Consider the following 22,711-nt stretch of genomic DNA (forward strand, 5'->3'; position numbering starts at 1 on the left):
ATTTTTCGTAATTGCATATTCATAGAAAGAGTAATTGTGGATATGTAGTTGTCAGGAGTCACATTAACTTTTCCTAGTTAAACATATAGGATGTTCTCATGCTATAGATATTATTTACATAAACTAGACACTGCATTGTCTCCCTCTCTCATCTCATTCCCTCACTTTCTCTTTCTCACACATGTGCACATGTGTGCATGCGCACACACACACACACACACAATTAGTCTCACTGGTAACACTTGTTCTTAGGTAACAGACATTCCAATAAGCTCAGCAATTCCAAGATTTTCTATTATTTTCTTGGAAGGGACAATGTGCTAGGCAATTTTCACTTTGTACATCTCCATTATGCAATGAAACAAGTGAGACAGAGTACATTGAAAGAGGAAAGACTTGCAATAGTAAAAGTATTAAAATCCCCCAGTAGAGTCACATTTCATTTACACATAGTTTTATAGAACATTATTTAATGCATAAGGAGTAGTCATCTATACTGAAATCACAGAGACCATTACATACTGATGAATGCTTTGTACACCTTATAAATTAGATGAAAAGAAATTAGGAGTATGGGAGCAAAAGTTAGATAAAGGAAGCTCTACTGGGAAAGGCTAAATAGGAACTGGTAATCTGCAAATGTCAGGCAAAAGGTTTTGAGTGTCCCTAGCAGAAGCTTACCTTTTCTATAAAGGCCACCCAGCTGGCATCTTTTTTATGGTAAACTGAACCAACCTCGATATACACCAAGATAAAACATTCCAAAACAGAAGGACATCCTTAAGCCATCTTGGAGATTCATTCCATTTCCAAAGAATAAGTTCAGGCCACAGTTCTTGGCTGTCTGTCAGATCTAAGTTAGACAATAAGGTAATTTGTGGCTTATGAATGAGCAACATTTATAAAATAAATTTTAGCAACAAACATAAGGTAGATAAAAGACATTTAACTTAAAATGATTAAAATATAGCAGACATTTAAATTAAAATAAAAACTAGCCTATCATTCTGTTCCTTTGTCTGGTTCTTTACTTAGGGATTTCTCCAAAATTGGCCTTTGAATTCTTAAGAAGTCAAACAGAAGAAGGAAACCACTTTCTCAGTCATAGCAATAGTAATGTCTTACCACATAATGAGCTATCAATATGTACCAGGCCCAGTTCTAATTGCTTTATAGGTATTAACTAATTTAATATTTAAAAAAGAAAAAAATATGAGCAGTTCCTTTTTTTGTGCCTATTTTACAGTGAATCAACCTGAGGATTTGAGCAGTTTAGTTATCTACCTAAGGTCACATGTCTTGGAAGAAGCAGAGACAGGTTTTGAACCTAGGAAGTTTAACTATAGAATCTGTGCTATTAGCCACTCTACTAAACTGCATACGGTGTTTGGTGCAACATGGGATTAAGGACAAGGATGGCTCAACTAAATAATGACCATATGAAGCATACTTTGCCCAGAAGAGAAGGCTTACCACTTAGCCATTCTCCCTTTATTCTACAAATTAACCCCCATGTGGAAAAGCAATGTCTATCATCCACATTTACATTTGGTTTCTGGTAAAGGTTTTTTTCCTTTATATTTGAATTTCTTTTGATAATCTTTAACCCCCAAAATGATGGATTCTTCTCATAAAATTGCTCTCACACTAACCAATTAAATTTAGCATCTTCAGCATGCATTATTACTTAAATACGATGTGACATCTTAAGAGCTTAGTGTTGTAGGAGTCGATTCTTTATGATAGCATCAAAATTTGGAATAAAATGTCTTAAGAGGTTTTGGCCCTTACATGGGAGGTAACAGATTTGCTCTAAATGGATCTGTGGATAGGCTGGCTAGAAATAAAGTTGGATAGGCCCAATTTTAGGACAAACAATTCCAAAATAAAATATCAGGAAGGCCACAATTCTATTTTCCACCAAAAATAAACAATACTGTTAAAACCAGTGGGAATTTCTTCTCAATGAACTGATGTTGACTATTAAAAATTAGCTGAATTTATGGTTCCATTACTAATTGAGGTTTTACTCACTTAAGTACTTTAATTATTTTAATGTAATAGCAACCGCCCCAAAAAACCTTCTATTAATTCCTCATTTATTTATTTTCTAAGCCTGTCATATCTACCTCTAAATTGGAAATATTTGCCACTGTACCCTCAACCTATTTATAAGTGTAAATAGTGGTTGGGAAACCTGAGACCCATTCACAGGAAGTACAATTTCAGCCTAAATACATGTTTATTTCAGGATTGCTCTCCTCTCTCCCCATCTTTGTACTTTTCCTGAGAGTCAAAAATATTTTTTGTATTTTTAGTAGAGACAGGGTTTGGTGGCCGGCGCCTGTAGTCCCAGCTGCTTGGGAGGGAGGCTGAGACAGGAGAATGACGTGAACCCGGGAGGCGGAGCTGGCAGTGAGTAGTGAGCTAAGATTACGCCACTGCATTCCAGCCTGGGCTACAGATCGAGACTCCATCTCAAAAAAAAAAAAAAAAAAAAAAGAAAAAAAAAAAGAAAAAAAATTCTTACCAGCTAGTTATTGTTCATTATTAATGCTCAATTGTGTGATTACAAACTTCTTTCCTTTTTTCAGTAAATCTCCATATTTAGATAGTTTGGTTGTTTCATAGTTGGATAGTTTGGTTGTGAGCATGACCACGCCTCTCCAAAGCGTCTATACTGATTCCTTAATGATATTCAGGTGCTGCTGTTCCCACCTGACTCATCTTAGCAGCTCTGACTGTACTAATTTTTTCATACATATCTTAAAGCCCTAGAAACAGAAATCTTTGACTTCTTTGACTTCTTTGACTTCTAATGTGTATCTTTGACTGCTATCTGAAGACGAAGACGGAAACATGAAAGGAAATGTTAAGCTTTGGGGATTTCCTTGATTTCACTTTCAAACTGATGATCATTTTAATTGCAGACATTTTATTTTAATTTGTTAGTAATTTCTAGGCAGAGGGTAGGCTTTCAAAAAGCACATTTACTATTTTTTGCTTCAAAGATAACCTTTCAGATTTGAAGGCAGGGATTCGAACAGATGTATATACACACACACACACACGCGCACACACACACATATATATATGGATGTTCATAGCCACATTATTCACAATAGCCAAGAAGCACCCAAAGGGTCCATTGATAATTGAATGGAGAAACAGAATGTGGTGTGTATGTATATGGAAATTTTGTTATATGCACACATACAAACACACACATATACACACAATAGAGTATCACTCAGTCTTGGAAGAAAATTCTGATACTACAACAGGGATGAACGTTGGAGACATTATGCCAAGTGACATAAGTCAATCATAAAAGGACTATTATGGTGTGATTCAACTTATTTTAGGTGCCTAAAGTAGTCAGATTCATACAGACAGAAAAGAGGATGGTAGTAGCCAGAGTATGGGAGGAAGGAATATGTGGAGTTTTTTTTTAATGGCTGCAGAGTTTCAGTCTGGGAAGATGAAAAAGGTCTCAAGATGGTTGGTAGTGATATTGCAGAACAATGTGAATGTGCATAATGCCACAAAACTACATTCTTTTGAAATGGTTAAAATGCTAACTTTTATGTTATGTATATTTTACCACAGTAAAACAACCTTTTTAATTATTAAAAATATCTCTTGATATCTCCCCTACCTTCCAGTATATAAAATTCATCTTTTTTTTTTCCTTTTTTTCTTTTTGAGTCAGGGTCTTGCTCTGTTGCCCAGGCAGAGCTGCAGTGGTGCTATCTTGGCTCACTGCAACCTCTGCCTCCTGAGTTCAAGCAATCCCTGAGTCTCAGCCTCCTGATTAGCTGGGACTACAGGCAAGGGTCACCATGCCCAGCTAATTTTTGTATTTTTTGTAGAGATGAAGTTTAGCCATGTTGCCCAGGCTGGTCTCGAACTCCTCTGCTCAAGCGATCTGCCCACCTCGGCCTCCCAAAGTGCTGGGGTTGCAGGCGTGAGCCACTGCAGGCAGCACAGTATATTAATTTCTTACCTCTCATATTTGTTTTGTGACACCATCACAGAATTTCTCAATGACAACATACTCTTTTCCTACATTTGCTCTTTTCCTACTCCCCTCGACTTTTAAAAAATCTGCCTTGTTGCTTAAAACACTATGCAAAATTTACGTTAGAAACATAATGTCCACGTAGCATCAGCACTATGGCATTCACGTTTTCCCACTCTAGGCAATGTATCCGTGACTGTCAAGCATTATAACATTCCATGCTTACTCAATTCTCAGACTGTTCCTGGCAGTTTCGCAGAACTTTTCAAGTAATTACTTTTTTAGTATCAAGGGACTTATAACAACCAAAGAGCATGTTGCTCATCTCAGTCATTGTCTGGGTGCAGTGACACCCATTCTAAAGGCACTGACACTATTTTGTGAGCCTGGCCTCATGATTGAGATCACATAATTGCAATAATTAGGAAACTCACCTCAGGATATTATCAAAATGACCCACCCAAACCCAAGTCCATATGGTTTGAAATAGCTAATGAGTCAGTTAATGTGCTATGTCCAGGAGTAATGGGTACTCAATATGGATAGCATGAAGGTATAATTTACCAACGTTCTGACTGATTAAGGGTTTCAAGTGGACATTTTGCAACTTAAAGAGGGTATGAAGTATTAACAGTTTTGATGGTTGAAACAAAAGGAAGAAACAATGTTTAAAAATCATGGACATTGGAACTTGAACCATTTATTTCAATCATATTTTCCAGGCTTATAAAGTTAATCCTATATAAAATGGAATGAAGATGTAGGTTTCAGTAGCCAACTGTGATAATGTGGAAAGGTATGGGAGATGCTACTGGTTGAGTCCTTTGCATAACAGAAAAATAAAGAAAATGTTAAAAATTCAATCCACTGATTTGGAGGTGGGGTGGGGAAAAGAGAGAAAGTTCTATTACAAAGAAAAGGTAGAATTAATATTAACGGATGCCTATGTGTAAGGAATTCCCTGAGTGACTAGATATATTTTTATTTCATGTTAGTATAAACCCAAACAAATGGTCATAGTATTTTTGGCTAATTTGTTGTCTGCAGTATCTTGTAAATAATAAATAGTCCAAGCATACTTATAAATTGGAATTAAGCAAACTTCTAAAGTAATATTTTACTACTCATTGGAAACCTCTATGATAAAGGTCTGTATTACATTTTTTTTTTATTTTGAATATGAAGGGATGTAAGGCCAGTGCATTCTTATAGAGAAAGAGTCCTTAATTTGGAGTCCATACACACTCAGTGGGGCGCTGGTTAGATGTTAGGAGCAATCTGTGAGCTTGGAAAGGAGGGGAAAATAATCACATCTTTATCTTTCACTCATTTATACTGGAATTTAGCATTTCCTGTAATTATATAGCAAATCATTAGGATCAGCATTATATGTGTTTTTTTTCCACCAAAAGTAGTTGAAGATGTTTTCATATCACAATAGAACTGTTTAGATCTTCCAGAATATCATTTATATTCAACAGTATTACAAAAATCTGGCTGATATTAGACCTGCTACCAGGTCCAATATTTAAAAAACTAATTTTAACATATTTTGTTTCTTTTATAATTCTGTATTTTTAGTTTTATCCATTTTTAAAACATCAAGAACTTATAGAGAATGGGTCCAAAGACTCTCCTAGACTATCAAAGGGGTCTATGGCACAATAAAGGTTAAGAACATATGCTATACTATACAGTGGATTTATCAAAGTCCAAATGTTTTATACTGGACCAATGGCTTTTAGTTCCAGGTATCAGAATTAACTTGGAGATTTTACTTTATTATTTTAGAAAAAGATAATATATGCACTTTAAAAAATGTTCCAATTGTACAAAAAGTTATACAGTGGAAAGTGTCTCATGCCTAACTCTGCTTCCCAGAAGCATCCGCAATTTCTTATGATTGTTTCTGGAGACATTCATATTTAAGCATATAATACACGCAAATGCTTATATATATGTATTTACATAGAACATGTTTTTTTTGCTTTTTACACAAATAGTAGCATACTTGGCACAATAACTTTGATTTGGCTGCTAACAGTGTATCTTAGCAGACCACAGTGCTTTGCACCTGTAATCCCAGTGACTTGGGAGGCTGAGGCAGGAAGATTACTTGAGGCCACGAGTTCAAGACCAGTCTTCAAAACATATTGAGACTCTGTCTCTAAAAAATATTAAAAAATTAGCCAGACATGGTGGTACACACCTGTAGTCAGAGCTAGGTGGGAGGCTGAGGTGGGAGGATTGCTTGAGGCCGGGAAGCTGCAGTGAGCTGTTATCACACCACTGCACTCCAGGCCGGGACAACAGAACAAGACTCTGTCTCTAAAAACAAAACAGTATATCTTGGCAATTGTTTTATATCATAGAAATAAACTATCTTTTTGTTTTTAGTGGCTAAGTAGTACTTGATTATATGGAAGCATCATACTTTATTTGATCAGATCTCCGTTAATTGTCACTTAATTAGCATTCTGTGTTTTACTATTTCAAGCAATGTCCCTAAGTAATATTTTAATATTTTCTCCATGTAGATCTTATACATGTTTTAATATGTTTATTTGTAGCTATGTCACCTTGTTTTAGATTTATTTCTATTTTTAATGCTCCTTTTACATCCATTCCTAAAGTGTGTGCTGTTTTTTTATATGTGTATTTGTATTCGTCTTCTAAAAAGTTTGAATTGTTTGAAAAGTTGAAAGTTTATAGTTTTCTAGTTCGTCCAGTTGTTCTACTGTAATTTTGTGTAATGTAATCAATTCTCCATTTTTTGAAGCAGTATTTATTTACTCTTTACTCAGAGCAATAGGAAACTAGTACTGTCTGATAAGTAGTTAGATGCTCTGGTCATCTACGAAATTCAACTTGATGAATAATATCACACAGGTTATTTTGATGTGCTGCAAAGATTAAAAAGCACTTGTTTAAAGGGAGAGTTTACACTAGAACTAAGAAGCCAGGAAGTCTGAATAATTCTAAAATAACTGGAATGCTAGTTCTTTTTCTGTAGTGTTTGAAAATCAAAGATGGATTAACTTACCTACTTATTATCATTTAGGCCAAAGTTTTCTATTCTCATCATACACTGCAGTTACCTGGACAATTGTCTCACTTGTCTATATCTCATTTGCTATGAAAAGCTAGTATGAATATGAGTCATGGTTAAGTGCTAACTAATGTTAATATTGCATAATGTTTACAGGCATGTGACCACTGCTAAATTTCCTAAAAAATATGCAGATATATATATTAATTAGTCTTAAAGCAGGCACTACCCTGACACTTGAAGTACTAATAGTTACTTGTATTCTTAGCGTTGCCAACTTTGTGATAGCAACGTAAAAATTTCTACTTATTGTTCGTTTAACATGGTCACATTATTCAGCAATTAATTCCACAAATGTTTTTTGAGAATTGGATGTTATGCTTGGCATTGTGGTTACAAATTTGAGGAAGACCTAGTCCTTGCTTGCTATGAGTTCAATTTATATATCTAAGAAAAGCATTTAAAAATGTATCTAAAATATGTATGAAAAGTGCTGTAATATTGATAAGCATATGCAGGGAATATAAGCTAAGCTTTGTGGGATAGGGAAATTTATCAGAGAAGGGGACACATAACTAATGCAGAGGCTATGTGGATGAAGTGAGGGTGTAAACTGGGAAGTGCTAAGGTCCTGGGTCAGGAGAAGCAGTTCAGGCAGATGGAACAAACCTGCAGAATAGAGAGAACTTGTCATTATTCCCTCGTAATTGGAAGTGGTCAGGTGTGCCTAGCTCACAGAGAAGAGAATTAAAAGAAAAAAAAAATTAGAGTTTTGTTCTTAGCCATACTGTATTGCTACTATAAAGGTAAATAACACCAAAGTTTAGATGTAATTTCTCCACATTGGTCACTTTTTTTTTTTTTTTTTTTTTTTTTTTTTTTTGAGACGGAGTCTCACTCTGTCGCCCAGGCTGGAGTGCAGTGGCCGGATCTCAGCTCACTGCAAGCTCCGCCTCCCGGGTTTACGCCATTCTCCTGCCTCAGCCTCCCGAGTAGCTGGGACTACAGGCGCCCGCCACCTCGCCCGGCTAGGTTTTTGTATTTTTAGTAGAGACGGGGTTTCACCATGTTAGCCAGGATGGTCTCGATCTCCTGACCTTGTGATCCGCCTGTCTCGGCCTCCCAAAGTGCTGGGATTACAGGCTTGAGCCACCGCGCCCGACCTTGGTCACTATTTTTATCCAGAGGAGTTCGAGAAGTCAGATGCATACTTAGGTAGCCTGGAGGGGATATCAGAACTTCTGTAGAAGTATTATAACTTGAAGAAGGTATAATTCAATATTACAACATTACATTTATACATTTTAAAAATACCTTTTGAAATATCAATTTCAGGAACGTAATAATCTAAAATTCTCTGCTGCAAATGGAACTTCAATTTTAAAATATGGGGAAACACTCACATGATTCACAAAATGGAAATATTTTAGAATTAACAAAGTACGATGAACCAAATTGAAAAATTGCTCTCATTTCAGAAATGGACTGAATTTGATAGTTCTAAAACTTTTGTTTTTTAAAATATATTTTCAGCTGGACGTGGTGGCTCACGCCTGTAATCCCAGCATTTTGGGAGGCCGAGGCAGGTGGATCACCTGAGGTCAGAAGTTCGAGATCAGCTTGGCCAACATGGTGAAACCCCGTGTCTACTGAAAATACAAAAATTAGCCAGGCTTGGTGGCGTGCACCTGTAATCCCAGTTACTAGGCGGGGCTGAGGCAGGAGAATTGCTTGTACCTCCGGAGGCGGAGGTTGCAGTAAGCCGAGATTGTACCAGTGAAATCCAGCCTGGGTGGCAGAGCAAGACTCTGTATCGAAAAATAAATAAATAAAAGAAAATAAAATGTATTTTCTGATATTCAAGTGAGATTTCTTCCACATATTTGTTGTCTCTATTATGATGCAGTTTGTACTATGAATATTTTCACATAATTATCAAGCAGCAGCTTAAAAAAATTCGTGTGATCTGGTTTGTTTGTTTAACAGAGATTTAACAACAAATCTAAGAGACTGGCTTTACTATCATTAATAAGGAATAAGGTAACTGACTTCCCTTTCAAAGAGATTTATTCCATATTTAATCATACACTTCAAATCTGGATTCCTTATATACTAATGTCAGTGCTTTGGGAAAGTAAGGATCTCCCATAAAAAGGAAAAATAGGAGCTTTCCACTTCAGGATAGTAATGTGAGCACATCTATTTAACACTCTTTCCCTAAGTCCCAAGGAATTGATCAGAGAAATGCGAATAGTGGGAAAAGTGAAAAAGAAATCATTAGCAGTGTTGGATAACAGGAAAGAAGGCCATTAAGAGGCCCCAACTGAGAAAATTGTCCCTACAAAATCTGCACGGATGGGATCAAATTGGGGACCATAATAACTAGTCTCTGATTAGGCAGTTATGATGAAAGAAGTTCACCTGTGGAATAAGAGAACAGAATTTGAGCCTTCTCTCCAAAATTTAATATCTGAACAGAGTTGGGAATTGAGTTCCCTGGAGTAGTCAGTGGAGAGCAAATAAAATGACTTTTGCTGGTGCAATAGTGTTCACTAATAGGACAACTGGCTGAGTGGGGGCAACATCACAACAGGTTACCAAGGAGATTAGTCATGTCAGGTGGAAAGGTAGGGACAGGTGCTCAGCTTACTTTGAGCTATTCAACAACTGTGTCGAAAGACACCTCTTACCAAAGTGGAGAATTTTCTATCCTGTGACTGGTCCCCAGAAATTCTTGTGGTGCTCACTGCAGCCACTTGGGACTCCCAGATTTAACAGAATAAAGGTACAAAAAAGTAAACTTTTTTTCCCCTTTTTACAAGAGTTAAAAGTTAGAAAAGAAAACCCTTATAATTTCTGGTTGTTCCCATGTCAACTCCCCTAAACAAAATGTCTGAATCTGTAAAGTTGAACAAACAGAAAATTCACCAGTCAAATGAAAGTATTTGGTAGTTCTAGGTATGAAAACTATTGTGAGGCGGTAAAGCAAATGTCTTTTGAGGAAAAATAAAAACATATTTATTCTAAGAAACAGTAGCAAATTTTCAGAAATCTGTACTTCATATTCTCCATGACAGTCTAGAAAGCATGTTGTCTATAAAAATGCAACAATTTAGAAAATTTTGAAATATTGCATTTAGATGCAAAACACTATTCTAAAATTGAAACATGGCCAGGTGGTGGCTCATAGCTGTAATCCCAGCACTTTTGAAGGTTGAGGTGGGCAGATCACTTGAGGTCAAGAGTTTGAGACCATCCTGGCCAACATGGTGAAACCCCATCTCCACTAATTAAAAAAATAGAAAACTTAGCTGGCTATGGTGGTGTGCACCTGTAATCCCAGCTACTCGGGAGGCTGAGGCAGGAGAATCACTTGAAACTGAGACCTGGGAGGCGGAGGTTGTAGTGAGCCAAGATTGCCAATGCCACTGCACTCCTGCCTGGGAGACAGAGCAAGACTCTGTTTCAAAAAAATAAATTAATTAATTAAATTAAAACATACAATGGAGAATCTGCAAATTAGACATTCTACAAGAGGGTATAATTAAAATACTATCAGTAATAATAGTTTCTGAACACTTATGTGCTAGGCAAGTTTTACTCCTTTACATACAATAAAAAATTGTATCCTTATAACAAAACTGTAAGATGAATATTATTATGCTCTCTATTTTATAGATTAGAAAACTGAGGCACAGAAAATTTAAGCAACTTGCCCAAGATAAAAGATTTGTAAGTGGTAGATCCAGGCAGTGTAACTCAAGAGCCCACAGAATTAATTCTAGAACAAGAAAAAGGAGGAGACAGAGAACCAATCATCAACTAAAACATTTGAGGAAATTTACCTGAGTGAATAAATGTCTTCACTTGATTACAAAAAAAAAAAAAAAAAAAAAAAAGCTAGCTATAAGGAAAAAACAAAATCAAATTTGCCTCAGAATTGATCTGTACAAAAATCAAATGTCTGAAGACAGAGATCGAGAGCTTCATATGTAACAATTTCCAATATTCTATACCTAGCTAAGCTAACATTTACATTTGAGGACACCATGTTTTCCCATGCTATGCAACGGCTCGCAAAACATACCACCCTCATATTTTTTCCCAAAATTTTAGCCAATAAAAATTATTGTCAAATGAAAGTAGATTTTAATAAAATAACTGAAACATTGAAGTAAGCAATAAAAACTACTTAAATAAATTTTATTTTTTACACACATAAATATGTATGATAACAATTTAAATACTTAGTGCAAAGGTCAAAAAGAGTTCTTGAAAGGGAAGGTTATGACATTTCACGCTTATTGAGTGATTGCCTAAGTGCCAGATGCTTTTCATGCATCATTTAATTTAATATAAAATAATAATGAGATAGGTATTGAATTCTCAACCAATTTTCCATGTAAGGTCAATAGAATCAGAAAGTCTGCATAATTTGTCCGTGGTCCCACAGCCAGGCAATAGTAAGGCCAGGATTCATAGCCAAGCATGTTTGACTCCAGAACAAACATTATACTGCCTCGTATTAAAAATTTTAATTGATAATTAGTCAAATTAAAAAAGCCAAATAGTTTAACAAACACAAAAACAAGTAAAGAAGGAAATGAACAAATCTAAGATGAAAAATGATGGCAAAAGCTAAATGCTTGTTAAATCTCTGATGTAACCACCCAAGAGGACTTAATAGGTTCCTTTTTGTTCTTGATTTAGCAGAGAAATATAAGCTAAATATTCCTAAAATTTGAATATAGCCACTACCAGGATAAAAAAATGGTTGTATAACTTCTGTATTAGTGTTCTATTGTGACTGCAACAAATTACCAGTTGTAGCTTAAAACTGCACAAATATATTATCTTAAAAGTCTCAGGGTCAGAAATCTGAAGTGGATTTTACTGAGTGAAAGTCAGGGTCTCAGCAAAACCTTAAAAAATGCAGCAGAGTTTCCACTTGGGTTCTATTCCTTCTTGATATCTTTCTGGTGCTGGGTCTTTAGGTGTCTACTGCAGATCTACACCTATACAGTAATACTCTTTTACCTCAATTACCTTTAATGGGTCTCTTTTTTATAAAACTAACAAAAGTTCTAAAATGTGGTATCATTCAATTTAATGTCAGTTTCCCATGGCAGGCTATAAATTTTTCAAAGGCAAGAATCATACCGTATTCATCTTTGAATTCCCAGGACCAAACATAGTGTCTTGCATATCGTTAAGTACCCAAAGCATGTTTGTGAACTGAAATGCAATGCTGCATAGAGTGCAAGCAGAATAGGAGTGAAATGGGTCTTTTGGATTACTTAACACGAGTGGTAACCTGAGTTGTTGAAGCAGAATGCAAGGGTAAAGGCTATACCTGGTTTTAACTGGTAAGAATTGTGAAAATTTCCCTCACACTGTAGCTAGTTGATCACTGGTTTCACGAAACTGTTTTATTTAATATCTTTTCCCCATATCTTGAAAGATTGTAATCAGTGAATCTGCTCTTATAATAAGAAATTAGCTAGGTATTTAAATGTAGCAGAAAGGACATTGTATTAATTGGAGTTATCTTTGACCATACAGTATTGATAATTTACGTTACTGTTGACCAAGGCACAATATACAGATTTGGTAATTTATCTCCTTAGGAATATAGCACAGCAAATTACTTAGAGCAAATTTTAATATAGTATGTTCCTGAGTTGGTGAGCCAATTTTTAATACATGTATCCATTTTAAAACTGATAAAAATGAACTAATTAGCAAAGAATTATCTCTGCTAAAAATAGCTGTCGTTAAATCCCTGCTATGAGAAAGTGGAAACATTGTGATATCATTATTATTTAGGTGATATTTCTATTATCTCCTGAAAGTATCATGAAAGTATCACCCTAGAGCATAAGCAAATTTGAGTAAATTAACAACATTTTTCAGTCCAATATGAAATTAATATGAATATTTTAATCAGTTTGTACTGAGCAAGGTACTGTATCTGTTTTTTAAGGCAAGAATCATATCTGTTTTTTAAAAACTTTTTAGCAATTTTTTATTACTTGTTTATAAAAACATAGAAAAGGAATTACAGATTCAAACATTTCAGGTAACCAAAAAATTAAGTTCTTTAGAAAGTTACCACTGATAGAACATTTTGACTTATTTCTAGCATATTAGCAATCAGAATGTGTAAACATATTATACAAAGCTGGGTATTCTGCATTGCTGCCTCATTATGCATTTTGATGGCATTAGTAGGTGTGTAAATGACAGACACAAATAAATGTAAATGGAAGTTACATAAATGCCTTCTGCAAATGCATATAAATTATGTACCGGTAATAATCAAATTTTGGTTATGATATTTAAAGATCTTTTTATGCTATACCTATTGTCATATTTCATCATGAAAATATATTGGCATTTAAAGAAAAATCTTCAATAGATTTTTTTTGCTGCTTGATATTTTTATTCATCTAAAACTGGAATTAAAATTTTGTAAAAACATAGAAAGTAGAATATATCTAAAATTTAAATGTTGCTCTTTTTTGAAAGGTAATTCTTCTTTACAGGCCTCCTTCTTCCAAGTTTCAATTTATAAAACTTTGCATACTTTGAATTTCAGATATTGACATGTCAAACTTTCAACACTCTAAAATACACTGAAAGTTTAAGTTTTATATTTTTCATTTAAAAACCTAGCTGCATAATGGTAACTAAAATATTTAGTATTATTAAGACATAATATGTAAAATGTCTTTGGCCAGTAAATATGATTTTTCCACTGTGGTATAATAACAAATAGATTTGGTCTTTGTCCTTTTTATACCTAGCACAGAGTGCCTAAATTCTTTGGAATTTCTTAAGTATCTGATGTGTATTTGTTATTTATAATGAACTCCTTTAACATCCTGAGTTTATGCTAATGAGTGTACCCCAGGTAGGCCCTTAGATGGTTTCAAGGAAAGAACTGGCCACAAATGTAATTTGAGGGCTTGAACTTTTAGCCCTATTCCCCCAAACTCTGGAGAGGGGAAGAGGGCTGAAGATTGAGTTCAATTGCCAATGACAATGATTTAATTAAGCCTGATGAATAAAACCTTAAAAAAAAACTCCTTAACAATAACATTAGAGGAGCTTCTGGTTGCTCCAAACATTGAAATGCTGAAAGGGTGGTGCTCATGTTACAGGCAAGGGGTCCCCATCCAGACCCTAAGAGAGGGTTCTTGGATCTCGTGCAAGAAAGAATTCAGGGCATCCATAGAATAAAGTGAAAGCAAGTTTATTAGGAAATAATAAACTTAATAAAATAAAATAAAATAGTAAAGGAATAAAAGAATGGCTACTCCATAGACAGAGCAGCCCTCAGGGCTGCTGGTTGCCCATTTTTGTGGTTATTTCTTGATGATATGCTAAACAACGGTGAATTATTCATGCCTCCCCTTTTTAGACCATATAGGGTGACTTCCTGATGACTGTAAATTTTGTTCCTGAAAAGCTGTAAATTTCAGAGCTACCCTTTTGTTTGCCTTTTCTCAGAATAACCGGCTGAAAATGTGCCAAAGAAATATATTTTGGAGTAACAGAGTCTAGTGTCCTACAGACATGTTTGGGGTGGTGTGTCTTGAGCCCTAACGTGAGATTTAGCCCTTATATCTGTGGAATCTGACACTAACCTAGAGTTACTGTCATAACAGGATTGAATTATAAGCCACCCAGTTGATATCAGAAAATCAGAAAATTGTTGAAAAATGGCAGACCCAGATACTGTTTTTCACACAGTAAGTGATATTTAGTTCTGATAATAGCATAATCTGTGGCATAACAATGAGAATCTCTAGATTTCAACCGTTATAATTTCATTTTATGGAACTGTTTTTGATTTTCCCTGTGTATTAACCTTGGTGTTTGCAAAATAAAATGTCAAAATAAAATTTGCAAGATGAAATATAACAAAATAAAATGTAAATACCATGAATATATCTCTTACCATCTTAAAATGTTAAGTGCTACGATTAGGAAGGAAAAAAATTCATAAAGAGGAAAAGCACACCAGACAAAACTTGTGTATTTCTTCCCTGATTTAATATGATTCATTAGAGAGATGATACCAAATAATTATTTACAATACTTAATTGAAAGTCCAGTTCCAGTGTCTTCTGCGGACAGCCTTGGATAGAAGCTTTCTGACTGGCAGTTGAAGTAACCATAAATGGAGATAGAACTTTAGAACTGAAAGGAAGTGATGAAAACCCCAGAAAGGAATGCCATTAATATTTCTAACTAAAACCAATTTCATTGGATGATATATGTAGAGCAGGGCCTGTGACCAATCAAGTTTTTCATCTCTGTCTAACCAATATTGCTGAAGTTTTGCCCTTGCCCTAGGGCAGTTATCATTTGAAGGAAAGTTGCTGCTCTTAATGCAAATTCAGTGACTTCTCCAACATTACCAAAATAAGATGCCATGGGCTGTTAAATATATATATATATTTATTATTATTTTTTAAATTATACTTTAAGTTCTAGGGTACATGTGCACAACATGCAGGTTTGTTACATATGTATACTTGTGCCATGTTGGTGTGCTGCACTCATCAACTCATCAGCACCCATCAACTCGTCATTTACATCAGGTATAACTCCCAATGCCATCCCTCCCACCTCCCCCCTCCCCATAATAGGCCCCGGTATGTGATGTTCCCCTTCCAGAGTCCAAGTGATCTCACTGTTCAATTCCCACCTGTGAGTGAGAACATGCAGTGTTTGGTTTTCTATTCTTGCGATAGTTTGCTGAGAATGATGGTTTCCAGCTGCATCCATGTCCCTACAAAGGACACAAACTCATCCTTTTTTATGCCTGCATAGTATTCCATGGTGTATATGTGCCACATTTTCTTAATCTAGTCTGTCACTGATGGACACTTGGGTTGATTCCAAGTCTTTGCTATTGTGAATAGTGCCGCAATAAACATACGTGTGCATGTGTCTTTATAGCAGCATGATTTATAATCCTTTGGGTATATACCCAGTAATGGGATCACTGGGTCATATGGTATTTCTAGTTTTAGATCCTTGAGGAATCGCCATACTGTTTTCCACAATGGTTGAACCAGTTTAAAATCCCACCAACAGTGTAAAAGTGTTCCTATTTCTCCACATCCTCTCCAGCACCTGTTGTTTCCTGACTTTTTAATGATTGCCATTCTAACTGGTATGAGGTGGTATCTCATTGTGGTTTTGATTTGCATTTCTCTGATGGCCAGTGATGACAAGCATGTTTTCATGTGCCTGTTGGCTGTATGCATGTCTTCTTTTGAGAAATGTCTATTCATATCCTTTGCCCACTTTTTGATGGGGTTGTTTTTTTCTCATAAATTTGTTTGAGTTCTTTGTAGGTTCTGGATATTAGCCCTTTGTCAGATGAGTAGATTGCAAAAATGTTCTCCCATTCTGTAGGTTGCCTGTTCACTCTGATGGTAGTTTCTTTTGCTGTGCAGAAGCTCTTTAGTTTAATTAGATCCCATTTGTCAATTTTGGCTTTTGTTGCCGTTGCTTTTGGTGTTTTAGACATGAAGTCCTTGCCCATGCCTATGTCCTGAATGGTACTCTCTAGGTTTTCTTCTAGGGTTTTTACGGTTTTAGATCTAACATTTAAGTCTTTAATCCATCTTGAATTAATTTTCATATAAGGAGTAAGGAAAGGATCCAGTTTCAGCTTTCTACTTATGGCTAGCCAATTTTCCCAGCACCATTTATTAAAGAGGGAATCTTTTCCCCATTCCTTGTTTTTGTCAGGTTTGTCAAAGATCAGATGGCTGTAGATGTGTGGTATTATTTCTGAGGGCTCTGTTCTGTTCCATTGGTTATATATTTTTAAATTGACGTACATTGGGGAAAGTTCAAATGATTGGTTCCAAAAACAATGCACCTGACCTCCAACGTATGGAGGCCAACTAGTTTCACCTGATGGAGTTCCCCATTGAAATTCCTTTGAAAACAGAGAACACGGCCGGGCGCGGTGGCTCAAGCCTGTAATCCCAGCACTTTGGGAGGCCGAGATGGGCGGATCACAAGGTCAGCAGATCAAGACCATCCTGGCTAACCCGGTGAAACCCTGTCTCTACTAAAAAATACAAAAAACTAGCCAGGCAAGGTGGCGGGCGCCTGTAATCCCAGCTACTGGGGAGGCTGAGGCAGGAGAATAGCGTAAACCCGGGAGGCGGAGCTTGCAGTGAGCTGAGATCCGGCCACTGCACTCCAGCCTGGGCGACAGAGTGAGACTCCGTCTCAAAAAAAAAAAAAAAAAAAAGAGAAAACAGAGAACACTTGTAGAGTCACAGTTGTACTAAAAAGTAAGGATGCTAAAATATTAAGAAGTATTTATTAGCAATCTTACTCTGGGCCAGGCCGTGTTTTATGTAAACATATAGAGAAAATTCCCTGTCCTTGTAGAGATATTATTCTAGCTGCCATGGAGTTGGGAACAGACAATAAATAATTAGTCCAGTTTGTTAGAAGATAAGAAGTGCTATAGAGTGGGAGGGATACAAAGAGTTGTCAAACTCTGAAAGGAAGTGCAGAAAGATCAGAAGAAGAAACAATCACAAACATGCCTGGGCCTTTGACAGGTAGGAGATAGGAAATACTCCCTGCATACACCGATTTTCCAATCCTATTTCAGAAATGGAGACCTATATTCCAACCAAAAGAGTCACAGTTTTTCCCTGATGGGGTGAGCAAAATTAACCAACAGACTAAGTTGCCCTTATCCATTGAGTGGTTGAAATTCACAGTATGTAAACTAGCCAAGGGTGAGTGGGAGACAGTAACCCTTGATATTAAATTGACAGTAAATAAGAACAGAATTAGACAAAAAAAATAGGGAGTTGGTACTCTATAGAAAATTTTTTTCATCCAGCATTTTTAGTAAAAAGTATATCTAAACATAAATTAATAAGGCTCATGCTTGTTTGTCATGAAATTATAATACCCCTATGAGGTAGAGATGATCATCATCTCTATTTTAGAAATGTACTAAGGCAGTGACAAACTAAGTGATATGCCCAAGGTCACACCTTTAATAGGTTGTGAAGATGGGATTTGAACCCAGATAATCTGATTTGAGTTTCTAAGCTTTCCAATTTAATATACCAAGTTGCTTTCTCATTGAAAAGGAGCCAGGTAATGGAGATAAGTAAAAATAAATCCTGCCCTAGGCTTACCAAGTAAGTGTCTTTAGACACCATAAATTTGGGGATGTTCTGTACATATCTATTGTGCTTCAGCTTAAGGTATGAGAGGAGAATTTTTGGTAGCATCCTAGTGGACATTAAGTATTGGACACTGGAATACACACTCACCCTGTTAATTTACAACCTATGGGCCTGGATATATTTCTTCTCATTAAAGGATGGGTAATTAGGAGAAAAGAAAATATGGGGAATAAATGAAAATATGCTCTCATATAAATAAAACATAGGCTTAAAGACAATAGAAGAATCATATCCAAATGGGAAGCAAAATTTTTGTTAAGCATCTGTATTGTACTCTTCACAATTTTAATAAAATATGAGCTGTATGAATAAAGTGAAAATGAACAGGTCTGATATGTTGAATGACAGAAAGAGCATTAGCAATTAGCACTGACCCTGTAGAAAATCAAGTTATTGGAATTAACTAAAATGTGCATACAATGCAAGGTGTGAACATCACGGGTGAAAACAAAATGATCGATCGAGTGGTTAGAAGACATACTAGATCTATTAATTGTATTATTTTAAAATTTAAAATAAAGGCATCAACTTTTATTGATATTTACAGATTGCACTGGTGGCTTCTCTTTGTTTGTGTATCACATGATCATGGCTGATATTCGGTACAAGTGGTTCACAGACAAGAAAGAAGAGGCTCCATGGTACACCTTGAGAGATTGGCAGTTGTTTTCTCAGACACTAGTTAATTTTTTTTACTCTACATATCGAAATGTATGTATATACCTGCAAAATACATCATACTTCCAGTTAAATACATTCACAGATCATATTTTCCTAATCATGGAATTTGTTTTTTCAGTACAAGAAATGAGAAGTGACTATAAAAATAGTGTACACTTCCCTAATGATATCCCCTGATACGGTTTTAATGTGTCCCCTACAAAATTCAGGAGTTGCCAATGGGCTCCTATTAGAAGGTGGGGCCTTTAAGAGGTGATTAGGCCATGAGAGCTCCTTCCTTGTGAATGGAATTAGTTGCCCTTATTAAAGGGGTTGGCAGAGGGAATCACCCTTCTACCTTCTCCCTGTGAGTGTACAACATTCCTCCTTCTCGGTGGGATGCAGCAATAAGGTGCCATCTGGAAAGCAGAGGGCAGCATTCACCAGACAACTAAACTTTCCAGTGCCTTGATCTTGGAATTCCCAGCCTCCAGAACAGTGAGAAAATAAATTTGCATTCTTCGTAAATTACCCAGTCTCTGGTGTTTTGTTATAGCACAAATCGACTAAGGCATCCTCTTTCCTTCTTTGTCAGGTATAACCAATCTATTGAATTATGTATTAACCATTTCCTCACTTTCTGTATAATATCCTTGTTTTATATTTTATTATATGCTTTTATATTTACTATTTTATTCCTTCTACTTTTTGGGGAGAGACGTAATTCCTGTTTCTTTTTCTTTACTAACTACATAAATTGATTGCTTAGATTGTTAGTTTCCTTCCTCCCTACCTTCCTCCTCCCTTCCTTCTTTTCTTCCTTCCTTCACAGTTTGTTAACCATAGGAAAAAAAAAACCGTTAAATAAACATTAGGCATTATTGTTAAATAAACAGTAGCTATTATTGTGGATTTGTCTGTTTTCCTTTGTAATTTTCTTCCTCTCCTGCTTCCTTTCTTTGTTCCTTCCTTCCTTTTCATCTTCCTGCTTTTTCTATAATATGACCTTAAATTTGATATTATATATTTTCATCAGTTGACAATATTTCCTAATTTTTTATTGTAAGTTCATCTTTGCCTCATGTACTATATAGATCTTATTTGATGCTAGTGTAATTGACTTTTTTGACAGAATACCAAACTATATTTACTGTTTACAGTAGTAAAGGACAACAAATAATGTACAAATTGGTGAATAAACACAACAGAGCCAACAAACATCCCACCCGAGCCCATACAGCAAACAGGAAATGAGAACATTTCAGCAAGATTTCAAGCAAGCAAGAGATGATGGGTGGTGGTTCAGGTGACTATAAAAAGGCAGAGAATGGCCACCAAGCAACAATGGAGCCTCAGGGAACGACAGTAGGCAGAACTATGAAAATGTTTAATTGGTATAGATCCCAAAATATTTCACAGAACTGAAATCACCAGACTAATGAATAAATTCAATACATATTTGGAAAGCAGCATGGCACAAACCCACGAGAAGAACATGAAGTCATCATTCCATGGGTTCATTTGTAACCACACTTGGAGGTAGCTCTTTTACATGACAACGTAACTGCAAATTCAGCAATACTTAATCTTACTTTTTTAAGTATAGACCATAATTATTCATCAGAAGCAAATACTGGAAGAAATCTGAGGCCACAACACCATTACCAAATGAGAAATGTGGGAATTTCTTCAATATTAAGAGGAAGAGAAAAGCCAATTTTGGTTGTGCCAGTCCTTGCCTGTGTACCAACGCCAGGTACTGAGCAGAGAGTGGGGTGGGAGGGATGGCAGGGGGGTGGGTCCTGGGCCTCAGACCCCGAGATTACATGCTTGAGGGCCAGAGAGCACGTGGGGTCAAATTACCAAAGGACCCAGTTATTTTTTAACCTTTAAAGAAGCATTCCAGTATTTTCCCTTCAACTTTTCCATATACTGACAAAGCATACATTTGCAATATTTAGCATTTTAATCACCTGTGCCTGTAACAGCAAGTGACAGTCTATGCTCCCTACCCACCTTGCCCCCATTACCTGTCCAAGAGCCTCACCCCCACTGCGGGAAACACCAATTCTCTGTGTGACTGGAGTGAGCGGGGGAGAGGCAGCAACTCAGGAGTCAGGTCCCTGACCAGACTAAAAGCGAACATTCAGGCTATAATTCTGGGGTTAAAAAATGTTTTAGGTGGGGGGAAAAACACAAATGAATACACAAAAAACCCAAAATACCTTGCAACTCATTTTACCTGAACAAAGATAACAATTCTGATTGGCCCAAGTTAAGTTACAGATTAATCCCTGCAGATATAGTTTCGAGTTGCACTTGAAGTACGTCAGAGAGAGGAAAATCATTGTGGTGAATATCCTCGAGTTTCCGCAGAAGCCTTTGTGGTCGGCATGGTCACGTGCTCACCATTCAACAGCAATGCAAGGACCGACGGCCCGGGCTGGGGACGGGCCCTCTCGAAACCATGCCCTGCCAGGCTGCTCTGCGGCGCACCTCCTGTCTGCTGCTGGAACACGTCAATGGTGTCCTCGTCCTCCATCTCCAGCTGTGCTGGAGTGTCGGTTTCATTAATTGGCTGCCCGTCAAACCTGAATCTAATCTGTCTCATTGACAAACCCTGCCTCTCTCAGTAGGCCTTCATCAGCTTGCTCAGTGGCGTGTGCCTCGTGATCTTGAACTGCACCACGGAGCCGTCCTGCCCGGCCACCTTCAGGTTGATGTGGTCATTCTCTGTCTTCACGCCCTCCTTGGGCTTCTCCTCGGACATGGCTGCGCGGGCGGCGCCGGCAGGCGGCGCGGGGGAAGCAGCACCGAGCAGGCGAGTCACGCTCTCGGCCCCGCCACTCTCCCTGTAATTGACTTTTTAAGAAATATTCGAAGGGAGTTTTTAGTTATTCTTCTGTAATTGATTTCTAGTTTAGTTTCTCTGTGATTAGAAAACATACTCTGTATGATTTCAGTTCATTGAAATTTGTTACAACTTATAGTCATTAAAAAAATGTTCAATGTTTATTTAAAGGTTTTTTCTTGTGGTTTTTACGTTCAAAACACACTACATTCTTATTTTTTCTTCTTGTTGTGTTATTTTCAGAGACAAGTTTGTTAAAGTAGTCACCATTATTGTGGAGTTTCTATTTCCCTTTGTAATTTTAGCATATTGCTTTATGAGTTATGAGGTTATGTTCTTGGAGGCACATACATTTAGAAATGTTATATTTACTAAAACTTTTATTATCAGTAGCTATCTTTATCTCTAGTGATTTTTTAAAATTTTATTTTAAAGTTTACTTTTAATACAGGCATACAGCTGACCATTGAACAATATGGGGGTTAGGGACAGTGATTCCCTGTACAGTAGACAATCTGTGTATAACTTTTGACTTCCCCAGAACTTAACTACTAATAGCCTTATGTTGACCAGAAGCCTTGCCAATAACATAAACAGATTTTGTATGTTATATGTAATATGTATTGTATTCTTACTTAAAGTAAGCAGAGAAAAGGCTCTTAGGAAAATTATAAGAGGAAAGTATATTTACTACTTATTATGTGGAAGTAGATTGTCATAATGCCTTTATCCTTGTCTTCTTTATGTTATGTAGGGTGGGGAGAAGGAGGAAAAGGAGAGGTTGTTCTTGCTGTCTCAGGGGTGGAAGAGGTGGAAGAAAATCCACACATTAAGTGAACCTTTGCAGCTTGAATCTGAGTTGTTCAAGGGCTAACTGTATT

The 22,711-nt window shown here is 36.4% G+C and overlaps 1 pseudogene across 1 annotated transcript; it reads right to left on the reverse strand.

The window, feature by feature from the left end:
• Positions 1 to 20,100: 20,100 nt before the first annotated feature.
• On the reverse strand, positions 20,101 to 21,826 carry LOC126933955 (small ubiquitin-related modifier 3-like; annotated as a pseudogene). The gene has a single exon (XR_007718782.1). The product of XR_007718782.1 is annotated as a small ubiquitin-related modifier 3-like (transcript).
• Between the last annotated feature and the right edge of the window lie 885 nt (positions 21,827 to 22,711).

This window comes from Macaca thibetana, chromosome 13, assembly GCF_024542745.1.
Source record: "Macaca thibetana thibetana isolate TM-01 chromosome 13, ASM2454274v1, whole genome shotgun sequence".
In the NCBI taxonomy this organism is placed as follows: Eukaryota; Metazoa; Chordata; class Mammalia; order Primates; family Cercopithecidae; genus Macaca; species Macaca thibetana.